This window comes from Odontesthes bonariensis, chromosome 8 (assembly GCF_027942865.1).
Source record: "Odontesthes bonariensis isolate fOdoBon6 chromosome 8, fOdoBon6.hap1, whole genome shotgun sequence".
NCBI classification, from domain to species: domain Eukaryota; kingdom Metazoa; phylum Chordata; class Actinopteri; order Atheriniformes; family Atherinopsidae; genus Odontesthes; species Odontesthes bonariensis.
In genome coordinates, this window is record NC_134513.1 from 27,951,272 (window position 1) to 27,964,143 (window position 12,872).

The 12,872-nt window shown below is 43.4% G+C and overlaps 1 protein-coding gene and 5 non-coding genes across 7 annotated transcripts in view; 1 reads left to right on the forward strand and 5 right to left on the reverse strand.

The window, feature by feature from the left end:
- Positions 1-12,872, reverse strand: part of LOC142385525 (immunoglobulin kappa light chain-like) — a 202,846-nt gene that overhangs the window by 47,283 nt on the left and 142,691 nt on the right. The window lies entirely within an intron of this gene.
- trnam-cau (transfer RNA methionine (anticodon CAU)) lies at positions 3,468-3,540 on the reverse strand. The gene has a single exon. It is a non-coding gene; the product is annotated as a tRNA-Met (tRNA).
- trnam-cau (transfer RNA methionine (anticodon CAU)) lies at positions 4,113-4,186 on the reverse strand. The gene has a single exon. It is a non-coding gene; the product is annotated as a tRNA-Met (tRNA).
- Positions 6,821-6,892, reverse strand: trnae-cuc (transfer RNA glutamic acid (anticodon CUC)). The gene has a single exon. It is a non-coding gene; the product is annotated as a tRNA-Glu (tRNA).
- trnag-ccc (transfer RNA glycine (anticodon CCC)) lies at positions 7,175-7,246 on the forward strand. The gene has a single exon. It is a non-coding gene; the product is annotated as a tRNA-Gly (tRNA).
- trnae-cuc (transfer RNA glutamic acid (anticodon CUC)) lies at positions 8,002-8,073 on the reverse strand. Its single transcript has one exon. It is a non-coding gene; the product is annotated as a tRNA-Glu (tRNA).

Consider the following 12,872-nt stretch of genomic DNA (forward strand, 5'->3'; position numbering starts at 1 on the left):
ACATTCTTTCCCTGCCATTTGCTGCCTTTGTGTACCTCAAGTACTCTGGAAAAGATTTCCCTTCAGAATTGCTTTGACTCTGTAGTAGCCAATTTCCTGACAATACCAGTTATGTCACTGTCCATGAGCTTTACTGGCCACAACCCTGGATCATTTGAAAGTAGATCCTCACTTTCAGACTGGCAAATGTCCATTAACCCTGCCCCCTCCTGCTCTTGCTCCTTACTCTGTGCTGCGCTGTCATCTGCACTGCTGGCACTGGCCCTGTTGTCGTCACCATGGCCTGATGAGGGGCTTGGTTCTGTATCATGGATTCAAATGGAGTTTAGTTAAAGCATGCAGGTTAGTGATGCATGGACGTTAATGCATAGAAAATTTAAATGCATGCAAGTTACAGTTATGCATGCAATCAAATTGACTCCATACTTAGCTGTAAAAGTGTAACCCTTAAAAGAAGGGAAACATCTTATTGTGAATCAATTTTAAAGTGACATGGTACTCTTTGCTACTTTCTCACCATCTTCACTGCTGGTCCTCGTCCTGTCCTGCTGCACTTCAGCAGTGGTGGTGTCACTGGCCGCTGCAACATTGCCTGATGTGGAGCCTGGCTCTGTATCAGTGATGAATGCAAGATAAGTTAATACAGGAAAAGGTTAAAGCATGCAGGTTTCAGTTATACATCCAAGTTAGATGTATATTAATATGTTAGCCTACCATTCGCTAACATCTAGTGTTTGAAAGCTCAAAGTCAGTGAGTGAACTTACCTTTCTTTGAGAAAAACTGAGTGACCAGTTGCCTGCCTCTACTGGCCCTCTCGTCTTTCTCCCGTCTTTCCTTCCGCTTCTGATAACCCGACTTCATTCTAGATTATTTCAGTCAGCTCACCGTCCATCATGTGTTTCAGACAGCCGCTCCATACACCTGCCTGCATTTCGGATGCGTTCAACTACAATTCGATCAGAACTGGACCGCACCATTTTGCAAGAGGGGGAGGGCCGAGTAAATGTCAATATGCCAAAGAACTAAAGAAAAGTTATTGAAATCGAAAATTGTGTTTAATTAGTTTATTTTCCTTTAAAAACGTTGTAATTCATTAGAAAATTCTAAGAATGGGCAACAATATTAATATTATATTATCACTACCTCCGAGGGCCCCCCAGGCTGCGCTGGGCCCTTAGAAACGTTATCACCTTTCCCCGCCTGGCGGCGCCCCTGGTGATGCCCGCCTCCACCAGGCTGTGCACCTGCTCCACCTTCGCTAGAAATAAAACCACCGCACTGTTCATGCGGGCAGCGGACTTTACCGAACCGTGCCCGATCACCTGCCCCACGGCCAGCGCCACTTCCTCCACGCTGCACGGAGAGCCGGCACCGACTCTGATGCCGTGCTTCCGGGACAGCATGGAGAAGCCGCCAGACGCCATTGCGGCCGGGAAGCGCACCAAACAAATGCGAAAAAAACCTCGAAATTAACCTCACAAGACTACACAAAGTACGCAGAACTAACACAACTAATGAAACATTTAACAGAGAAAACAAGGATAGCGAATAAAGGGTAGAAAAACCACCTTTACACTTAGCCTTTCTCTCAGCTCTTCCACTCACACTCCTCTCACCAGCAGAAGAAGAAGAAGAAGAAAAGGAGGAGTGAGGATGCGCAGTGGTGGAATAGGGGGAAGAGGCCGAGGAGCACGAAGACACCGTGCTGTCCCAGATGAAATTCGGGCCATAATTATAGATCATGTCATCATTCATAGCCACATAATTTTGCTTGTTTTTTGTTTGTGTTTATATTACAGTATATGTGTGCTATGTATATTTTTCTTTTCCTTCTACAATACTATACTGTATGGAAGTTACGTACTTCACAGTATTTGTGTGAATAAAAATGGTTGGTATGAGTGTATTGTGTGTGCTTTGAGGCTACTCTTACAGTGAAACTTTTTTCCTTCAGTTTTATACACTATTGTATTCTGTTAGGTAGTCCTATGCCATAGTGACAAAACATCTAAACAGTTTGACTTGTAGTGCTCACACAATGCCAAAAGGACAATGCATTTTGGGGGCACTGACTATTTGAATGAGAAAGAAACTTCATTTTGACACATGGCTGAACTGTTTAGGGGGAGATATGAGCTTTTGCTGGTGAACCATGGTGTTTTGCTGAACCATTCAGTTTAGTTTTGCAAAAAGTACTAAAGAGTGTTTAAAACGATCGGTCTGTTTCAAGAAATGAGCCTAGGCAACTGAGAAAGATCTTTGCAATTTGGGTGGCACTGACTCTTTTCATGGGAAAGAAATCAGGTCTGAAGCATGGGTGAACAGTATTGGGAGAGATATGTGCTTTTGCAGGTTAGCTATGGTGTTGTGCTGAACTATAAGAGTGTTATGCCAAATGATCTTAGAGTTTTGAGAATGTAATTTCTGTTTCAAGAAATGAGCCAAACCAATAGAGAAAAACTGTAATACGAGGTTTGTTTGAATGGAAGGATATATAAGAAACAATATAACTTGATACTTACTGTAAGATTGTTTTTTTAAGTTGGCAGAGACAACGGCTCGATGAAAAATCACTTTTCTGTAACGGCTAACTTTTATAATACTCTAACCTAACAAAAACAAAATCTTTAATTTGTTTTTTTGTTGGTTTTGTTGGAGGAGGGGGAGCGGGAGCGGGAGCAGGAGGGGAGGCAGGTTAACTCCAAGTTAGGGCTTCACCTTGATTGGCCGAGTTCCATTGTGAGCTCGGGCGTTGATAGGCTCGGTTCATTGTGAGTCGGTGCGACATTGGCTAAACCGTTCAATGTGAGAATGGAGAAGTGCGAAGCCTATTGGAGGTGAGATTTAGACTAACGTGAGCGAGGTAGCGCCAACGAGGCTTAAAAATCATAAACATGCATGTATTGTCAGCCTAGGCTCACTTTCCCACACCCATTCATTGGTCCTGCAGACTTTGCTAAAGGTATGTGATAGTCATTTGCCCAGCTCACATGGATTGCATGGCAATCAAATAAGTGGATGGTAGGAAATAAGATCTTCTAACCTATGGGGGGAGAGAACGGCAAAACCGAAGAAAAATGTGTCCTATGTCAGTCTATGTCAAGAGAAGGAGAGTCTGCAAAGGTGCTTTTGTCACACAGCGTTATGTTAGCATGATGAACTTCCTATCCTTTGTCATGGGTCTTGGCCAGGGTGCTACTTGCTTTTCTGAAAGAGACATGGTTCGAATCCCCATAACTTGGGTTTGACACAAGGCGACAATGATCTGATTGCAATGCTTTAAAAAAAAAAAAGAAGATGGTTCGAAACCCCATAAGTTGCGTTTGACACCTTCCACACTTTGGAGTGACTGAGCTTCCGAGTGGGCTTTCTGCAGCTCCAACAGAGAATAATCGGAGCCACCTGTGCCCAGCAAGTTTCCAGCTGTTACTGAGGTGAAGTACTATAAACACCACATCAAAACACCTGCCCCGTGTGAGAGTCGAACTCACGACTTTCAGATTATGAGACTGACGCACTGCCTACTGCACCAACGAGGCCTGCAAAACATAAATATGCATGTATTGTCAGCCTAGGCTCACTTTCCCACACCCATTCATTGGTCCTGCAGACTTTGCTAAAGGTATGTGATGACATGGCCTGTTGAGCACGTAGCTACTTGTTCAAAAGACCTGTTGTCTGGACTAGAGGTTAAACAATCAACTCACAAGTTTCTTTATCTGGCTTTCATTCTCATTTTTAAAGTTTATGGAAAGTTGCAAAAGAGGTAGTTTCACGTGGGATAAACTTGACTGAATTGTCCCATGTCAGTCTATGTCAAGAGAAGGAGAGTCTGCAAAGGTGCTTTTGTCACACAGCGTATTCTATTATGTCAGCATGATGAACTTCCTATCCTTTGTCATGGGTCTTGGCCAGGGTGCAACTTGCTTTTCTAAAAGAGAGATGGTTCGAAGCCCCATAACTTGTGTTTGACATCTTCCACACTTTGTAGTGAGTGAGCTACCGAGTGGGCTTTCTGCAGCTCCAACAGAGAGTAATCGGAGCCACTTGTGCCCAGCAAGTTTCCAGCTGTAACTGAGGTGAAGTGCTATAAAGACCACATCAAAACAACTGGCCCGTGTGAGGGTCGAACTCATGACCTTCAGATTATGAGACTGACGCGCTGCCTACTGCGCCAACGAGGCCTGCAAAATATAAATATGCATGTATTGTCAGCCTAGGCTCACTTTCCCACACTCATTCATTGGTCCTGCAGACTTTGCTAAAGGTATGTGATAGCCACTTGCCCAGCTCACATGGATTGCATGGCAATCAAATAAGTGGATGGGAGGAAATAAGATCTTCTAATCTGCAGCCCCCTGTGACATCTATGGGGGGCGAGAACGGGAAAACCGAAGAAAAATGTGTCTGACATGACAAGTTTAAGTAGATAATAAAGGAAGGAGAAACTGAAAGACGACAAATATCTGATTGCAAGGCATCTCTAACGCCAGTTGTCCATTGTTCCGTCACGTCAACTTAACTCGCCGGATTGGATGCCTAGTGTCGCCGTGTTGCTACTACAGTGGGCGTGTATACGAAGTTGTAGATAGAACATACGGTAGAATGGCTCCGGGGGAAAGTAAATAACTTGTGATTTTAATCAACCGAAGTTTCGGAGTTTCAGAGGGAAATTAATGTGTTAATCGTCAGCAATGGAAAATTATTTCATATTGCACCATGGATGTGGATCTGCGAGCGAGGAGAGTTGCTATTGTGCTGCTGATGCGACACAGGAGATCTCCTTCTCGCTGCATCACCTGTCCCTGCACCTTTTCTCTGATTTGAAAATGAAACATGAACAAGACATGTTGTGAAAACATGGCCATGGGTGTGATTTGGTTTCTTTGTTGAAATGAATGCCTATCACAATTATTGATAATGTTTAATACTACTACTCCACCTCTGCCCATGAAAGAATTTGATGCACTGGATTGAACCTCTATTCCTTGATGGTCATTACTTTACTGCAAAAGTGGAGATGCTCACAATTGCCTGATGTTTTAGGTGTGTTTATTCGCCTACAATAGTTTTAGCACAGCCATTCTGGCCTCTGCTGCTGTTCATTTTGCCCGCAATAGCAATGACATGAGCAATACCCGAAATGTTCAGTGGTGAATAAACAAAGGGAAAAAAATACATGATCTACTGTCATTGGGTAACGCACTACGTCTGCCGTGGCAAATTTGCATAAACTTCGAGCGAGCCCAACTTTTTGACGTGCCGCAGGTCCCCAGCTCGCCGTGCCAGAATCCCAGCATGCTTTGCGAGCACGGCGACAACGATCGGCCGGATTTCATTGAAAATTAACTGAATGCGTTGGATACGGCTTGCGTTGACGGAACAATGGACGACTAGCGTAAAAGAGCGATGGTATTACCCAGTACATCTTCTGATTTGCTACCCAACCTACAACCTGTAGCTCACCAGTAGATTTGTTCGTGCACACACTCGCCCCTGGGTGGGCTCAAACCACCAACCTTTCGGTTAACAGCCAAACCCGCTGGCCGATTGCGCCACAGAGACTTGCTGTAGCTGTCTATGGGCGTGGTCTCGATCATTACCACCTCTCACCCCATCATCAGAGTGTGTGTTCGATTTCTTTATGTTTGTCATAAGGTTGATATCTGCTAAGTAGGTAACAAGTAAAGTAGCAAACAATAAGTAGTCAGTAACTTCCTGGTCTGACTTGTTAAAGAAAGAGGTTTGATGTCAAATTTTTTCCCAGGTTCCCTCATTAGGTCTCTCAGGCTTTTTGAAATTTTTTTGTTTTGTGTGTGACTTTCATAGCAATATGACAAAAAGGTTCTTTTTTAACTTTGCTTGTGCAATTTTGACAAAAGACAGAGGAGCCTCCAGGTTGAGTCATGCATTACACTGCACTTAAAGGGGAACTCCGGGGCATTTGAAGCGCAATCCCATTGCTAGAGGTTGTCAAATACTGATAGTAGGACACAGATAGGTCCAAATCTGCGCTCCCTGTGTGGATATTGCGCTGTTTGCGCAGCCTGTCATGCGAGGCTAATACGTGGTGGCTACGGGGCAAGTGCTAACCCTTCCACGTAAAACAACAACTTGCACACTGCAGAAACGTCACACCACTTTATAAACCATCCGACAATAAAGTCACAAGCCTTACCATCAAAACCATATGCATGGTTCTCACATTACTGGCATGGGGACGTTACAAAACAACTTTATAAAGAGCATGTCACTTACCGGTTGTCGGTATGCGCGCGCATGTGAAAGCCCAAAAGAGTCAATGGACGATACTCCCAAATACAAAGCAATTATCTTCTCTAGAAAAACTGCGTTCAAGTATTTAAAACATTACAACAATACATGCCCAGTAATATTGTTGTCACCCTTGGAAAAATATTTTGCAAGGGAGCATGTATAATGCGTAAGGAAAGATTTTTTTTATATTTATATTAATTATATATACATTTATAAATTTGTTCATATTTATATACATTTTTTTTACCCAAAATTTCCCCCATGCCAGATCGCCAAATGCTCCAAGTCCGCGGAAAAAAACATTTTGTCCGACAATAGACCATGAAATTTCTCTTTTTCCGTATCATTCGTGGATGCCCATGTCATTTAATGACAAATAGCATTTGTCTTTGCTGCTCAAAATGTTATTAAGCACCGTGTTACACATCAAAGTATCAGAAAGACTCGATCATTCTTTTAGTTTTTAAAAGCCACAATGGTCCTAGAGCTGCTGGAAAGAGTTAAGCGAGCCCTTCTATAAAGTGCCAAAACTTGGTTCCCTCATTCCCTGACCGGGAATCGAACCCAGGCCACGGCAGTGAGAGCACCGAATCCTAGCCACTAGACCATCAGGGACCCGAAAGCAGTGCACACGGTACAGGTTGCAAGACTGTGGTAAACTCATTCCTGACTGGCAAATTAATTGGCATAGTGCATTGTACTGAAGTTGTGAACATTTTAGCCTTAGATGAAAGCAATTGTGCGCATCTGGAGAATGAATCCAAGCAAGCACAAGTTTCACACTTTAGACTTCTCTCTTATTTCAGGGAGAAATAGAAAGATTCCTGAGTAAGAGTGAGTGTGTCATAGCCCTGCAAGAAAAACAGTTGATAGATGACTAAATAAGGGTCTGTCAGGGCATTGGTGGTATAGTGGAGAGAATAGCTGCTTCCCAAGCAGTTGACCCGGGTTCGATTCCCGGCCAATGCATTCTCTGGTCCTTGAATAATCAGCTTTCAAATGTACCTTGCTATCTCTACCTCTGCTCAAAATATGGGTGGCTTGTAGGGGAAACACAGTCTCCAGCTTAATGCACTCTAGCAACTCTTCAACCAAGGAAGCATTTCTTGCTATGACTCTTCAGTTAAAGTGATGGTCTGTTTTCTCATGTGCATTCTAAGTTCCTCCTCTACAAAGCAAGTGGGGAAGATTAGATTCCACAGTGCCGTACGACACAAAAAACGGGCCTCCCTCAAACTCGATCCAAGACGGATGGACGGCCAGCACCTGCCAAATGGCCAAATGCTCCAATTCCGCGGACAAAAACATTTTGTCCGACAATAGACCATGAAATTTCTCTTTTTTCGTATCATTCGTGGATGTTCATGTCATTTAATGACAAATAGCATTTGTCTTTGCTGCTCAAAATGTTATTAAGCACCGTGTTACACATCAAAGTATCAGAAAAACTTGATTATTATTTTATTTTTTAAAAGCCACAATGGTCCTAGAGCTGCTGGAAAGAGTTAAGCGAGCCCTTCTCTAAAGAGAAGTAGTAAATCTGCTGGCTGTAAAGTGTTATTTCAAATCCAGTGGTGCGCATAGGATGACTCCTTACAAACCAACGTCCTATTGAATTTGTGACAGGGCTCGATTAAATTGACATTCTAGTCATGTCATTGGAAAACAACAGCAGAAATGTCTTTGGTTTACGCTACTCACAGTGCCAAAACTTGGTTGCCTCATTCCCTGACCGGGAATCGAACCCTGGCCTCGGCGCTGAGAGCGCCGAATCCTAGCCACTAGACCATCAGGGACCCGAAAGCAGTGCACACGGTACAGGTTGCAAGACTGTGGTAAACTCATTCCTAACTGGCAAATTAATTGGCACAGTGCATTGTACTGAAGTTGTGAACATTTTAGCCTTAGATGAAAGCAATTGTGCGCATCTGGAGAATGAATCCAAGCAAGCACAAGTTTCACGCTTTAGACTTCTCTCTTATTTCAGGGAGAAATAGAAAGATTCCTGAGTAAGAGTGAGTGTGTCATAGCCCTGCAAGAAAAACAGTTGATAGATGACTAAATAAGGGTCTATCAGGGCATTGGTGGTATAGTGGAGAGAATAGCTGCTTGCAAAGCAGTTGAACTGGGTTCGATTCCCGGCCAATGCATTCTGTGTACCTTGTATAATCACTTTTCAAAAGTACTTTTCTACCCACTGCACGAAAAGAGGGATTTGTGTCACTGTGGACGGCAGTGAACTTCCGCGAATTTGCCTAATTTTCGGACGCACCTGGGCGCTTGCAGGCAGACAAACTTTAAGTTTGTTGAGCGACAAAATCGTCGGAAACGAACCCAATTCGCGGCGGGCTCTCACAGCGGGGTGCTAATGGCCCAGCGATTAGCACCCCGCTGTGAGAGTGCCTGGACCTCTCACTGGCCTCGCTGGTATTGGACAAAAAAGGCACGTGATTACATAAAAAAGCTCCTGTAAAGCTGACCGCCCATTGGCCAATAAGGTTAATATATGCATACTTTATATGGGCATATCACTCAGCAATTATGATTAATAATTGTGATTATGATTACTAATATTCCTGGGATGTTTGTGTACTTCATATATTCACGTCATTCTTATAAGCTGCACTATGACTAGGCTAATGCAGGCATGAATGACGTGATTCTATTGAGAATGAAAAAGGAAACTTTTTTTTTTTTTAAAGCGCTTTTATTGCCACACCACACAATGTACATAGCTTACATTGTAATAAGAACCATGTTGATAATAAAGAATTGAAAACTATACACACACACTGCTGTAGCCTACAATATACACAATAAGCCTAAACGCCGCCGTTTGGAATCCGCATTCTTCGCATTACTCCGGTCCCTGCAGGGTCTGCGGGAGTTGTCAGACGTCCTCATCCTGGATCAGAAGCTGGCTTCTGGGAGCTGTTGGAATAACCAATAAATAATCCATGCACAGCATATTGACAACTTGTCTATAAAGTAACGAAAGTCATATTGACAGCGTATATGTTCTTACTCTCTTTCACTCTTCTGTGGTGAGACTGTGAGTATTTCGGGTTGGCTTCAAGACGCGCCTGTAGCACAGCACACAGGTCCGTCACACAGCTAAAAAACAACAACAAGAGGAATGAATAAAATGACCAGTGCTTAAAAGTATCAGTGCCAGCCGTGGTAAAAGTCAGCGCCGCTCACCCTCGATAGTGTCCCCGTCTGCCTCTCTGAAGTTCGGACTGTTTGCCACCGCCTCCTTCAAGCGACTCGTTACATCCATATTGTGAGGTGACAGTAGCCTGTAAAAACAACAGGCCTATGGTTAATAAAAAAAAAACTGCATTAACGTAACATCGGGTCCAACTCAACTAGATATTGGGAGAACAGTCACTTATTCTTACCCTTGACCTGGATTATAATGCCACGGTGAGTTATGCAGGCGGCGAGCTGCTTCCTATAAATTGAAAACACGAAATTCATTTTTTTAAATAAAGCAACTCACACTGGTTTTCACGTGATGGACACAATTAAGTTGAGTTTAGCCTAAAGCCACAGTCAATAACCTACTCTTACCGCGATTTTCGGATTCTGTATCCGCCTTCTCTTGGGGGTGCGCTCTTCAACTTCTCTGGAATGTAACTCCAGTCCGTTCTCGACGGCCATCTTGCCTCCAACCTAGCGAATCTCGGTCATAGCATTCAACAGGACTTTCATTTTATCTGCCTGTAAGCAAGTGAGTAAGTAAGTTTAATATGCAGCACATTTAAAATCAGCGAGAACTGTCCCAAGTGCTGTACAGTGTCAACAAGACTAAAATTAAACTATCAAATGGTCATGTGCAAGTAGAAAAAAACACACAAACCTGTAGACCCGCAGAGAGTTGCTGGGGAGTTGAAAGCAAGTCGTCTTCGCATTACTCCGGTTTGTATTCCACAAACCAGGGCAGTTTTCACAGTACGGGACTCTGTCTGCCTTTCTGTCTGTCTTTCTGCCGCCAGATCTGCTCCTTAAACTTTTTGTTTACACTGCATGACACAATGTTTCTCATACGTGATTGAACGAGAGCTTATGCGAGCCGTTAAGCTCCACCAATCATATGCGTATACGTCATTACACGGAATACTCGCGAGACAACCTCCCGTCCTTCTGCTATTTAATGTTGTCTGACCACAGCTGGCAATTTGCACTGTTTTGACACAAAAATGGACTCTGCAAGGACAAAGAAAAGACCTCGGCGATATTGTGACCATTGTGACACCAAATTAAGCCATACACAATAAAACACTGAGCGCACTACTGCACATTATGTATACAGGCCAGATTTCTATATTTTTATTTATATATTTCTATTTTATTTAAGAAACCTTTTAGAATATTGCTGTTGCATGCTTATTTTATCTTTATCTTATCTTTATTATTATACATTTGGACATCCAGTGTGGGCAACAAAGAAAAGAATTTCATTGTTCAGGGAAACACGTTTCTAACTGCACATATGACAATAAACCTTTAAATCCTTGAATTTTGCCCACAAAAAGCGGTATGACAAAAGAGGTGTTTGGGAGAAAAAAACCCAGATATGCATCACCTGTCACCAGCAGACAGCGTGCACCTCTTCTTTTTCAAGACAACACAGCAACAAACTTGGCTGGAGTTGGAGGTGATGGTCAGGAACGTGTAGAAACAGGCCTGCCCACCCCCCACCTCACCTCACCCCACCCCACTTGAAAATGACTGTGGCAGCTCCTGACCTGATCACTGGCATTTACATATTAAAGGCTCTCCTAAGTAGGGGAGGGGAGGGGGGCATGGGGGAGCAGTTGCCAGGTCAATTTGCGACAATTTGGGCCAAGTTTTCACTTTTACCACCGCAAATGCAGGGGCTCAACGTATGCGGACATTTAAGGGGCCACATACATCCGCAAATCCCTCTTTTCATGCAGTGACCTCTGCTCAGAATATGGGTGGCTTGTAGGGGAAACACAGTCTCTAGCTTAATGCACTCTAGCAACTCTTCAACCAAGGAAGCATTTCTTGCTATGACTCTTCAGTTAAAGTGATGGTCTGTTTTCTCATGTGCATTCTAAGTTCCTCCTCTACAAAGCAAGTGGGGAAGATTAGATTCCACAGTGCCGTACGACACAAAAAACGGGCCTCCCTCAAACTCGATCCAAGACGGATGAACGGCCAGCACCTGCCAGATCACCAAATGGTCCAAGTCCGCGGACAAAAACATTTTGTCCGACAATAGACCATGAAATTTCTCTTTTTCCGTATCATTCGTGGATGCCCATGTCATTTAATGACAAATAGCATTTGTCTTTGCTGCTCAAAATGTTATTAAGCACCATGTTACAGATCAAAGTATCAGAAAAACTTTTAGTTTTTAAAAGCCACAATGGTCCTAGAGCTGCTGGAAAGAGTTAAGCGAGTCCTTCTCTAAAGAGAAGTAGTAAATCTGCTGGCTGTAAAGTGTTATTTCAAATCAAGTGGTGCGCATAGGATGACTCCTTACAAACCAACGTCCTATTGAATTTGTGACAGGGCTCGATTAAATTGACATTCTAGTCATGTCATTGGAAAACAACAGCAGAAATGTCTTTGGTTTACGCTACTCACAGTGCCAAAACTTGGTTCCCTAATTCCCTGACCGGGAATCAAACCCAGGTCGCGGCGGTGAGAGCGCCGAATCCTAGCCACCAGACCATCAGGGACCCGAAAGCAGTGCACACGGTACAGGTTGCAAGACTGTGGTAAACTCATTCCTGACTGGCAAATTAATTGGCATAGTGCATTGTACTGAAATTGTGAACATTTTAGCCTTAGATGAAAGCAATTGTGCGCATCTGGAGAATGAATCCAAGCAAGCACAAGTTTCACGCTTTAGACTTCTCTCTTATTTCAGGGAGAAATAGAAAGATTCCTGAGTAAGAGTGAGTGTGTCATAGCCCTGCAAGAAAAACAGTTGATAGATGACTAAATAAGGGTCTGTCATGGCATTGGTGGTATAGTGGAGAGAATAGCTGCTTGCCAAGCAGTTGACCCGGGTTTGATTCCTGGCCAATGCACTCTCTACTCCTTGTATAATCAGCTTTCAAATGTACCTTGCTCTCTCTTCCTCTGCTCAGAATATGGGTGGCTTGTAGGGGAAACACAGTCTCCAGCTTAATGCACTCTAGCAACTCTTCAACCAAGGAAGCATTTTTTGCTATGACTCTTCAGTTAAAGTGATGGTCTGTTTTCTCATGTGCATTCTAAGTTCCTCCTCTACAAAGCAAGTGGGGAAGATTAGATTCCACAGTGCTGTACGACACAAAAAACGGGCCTCCCTCAAACTCGATCCAAGACGGACGGACGGATGGACGGCCAGCACCTGCCAGATCACCAAATGGTTCAAGTCCGCGGACAAAAACATTTTGTCCGACAATAGACCATGAAATTTCTCTTTTTCCGTATCATTCGTGGATGCCCATGTCATTTAATGACAAATAGCATTTGTCTTTGCTGCTCAAAATGTTATTAAGCACCATGTTACACATCCAAGTATCAGAAAAACTTGATCATTCTTTTAGTTTTTAAAAGCCACAATGGTCCT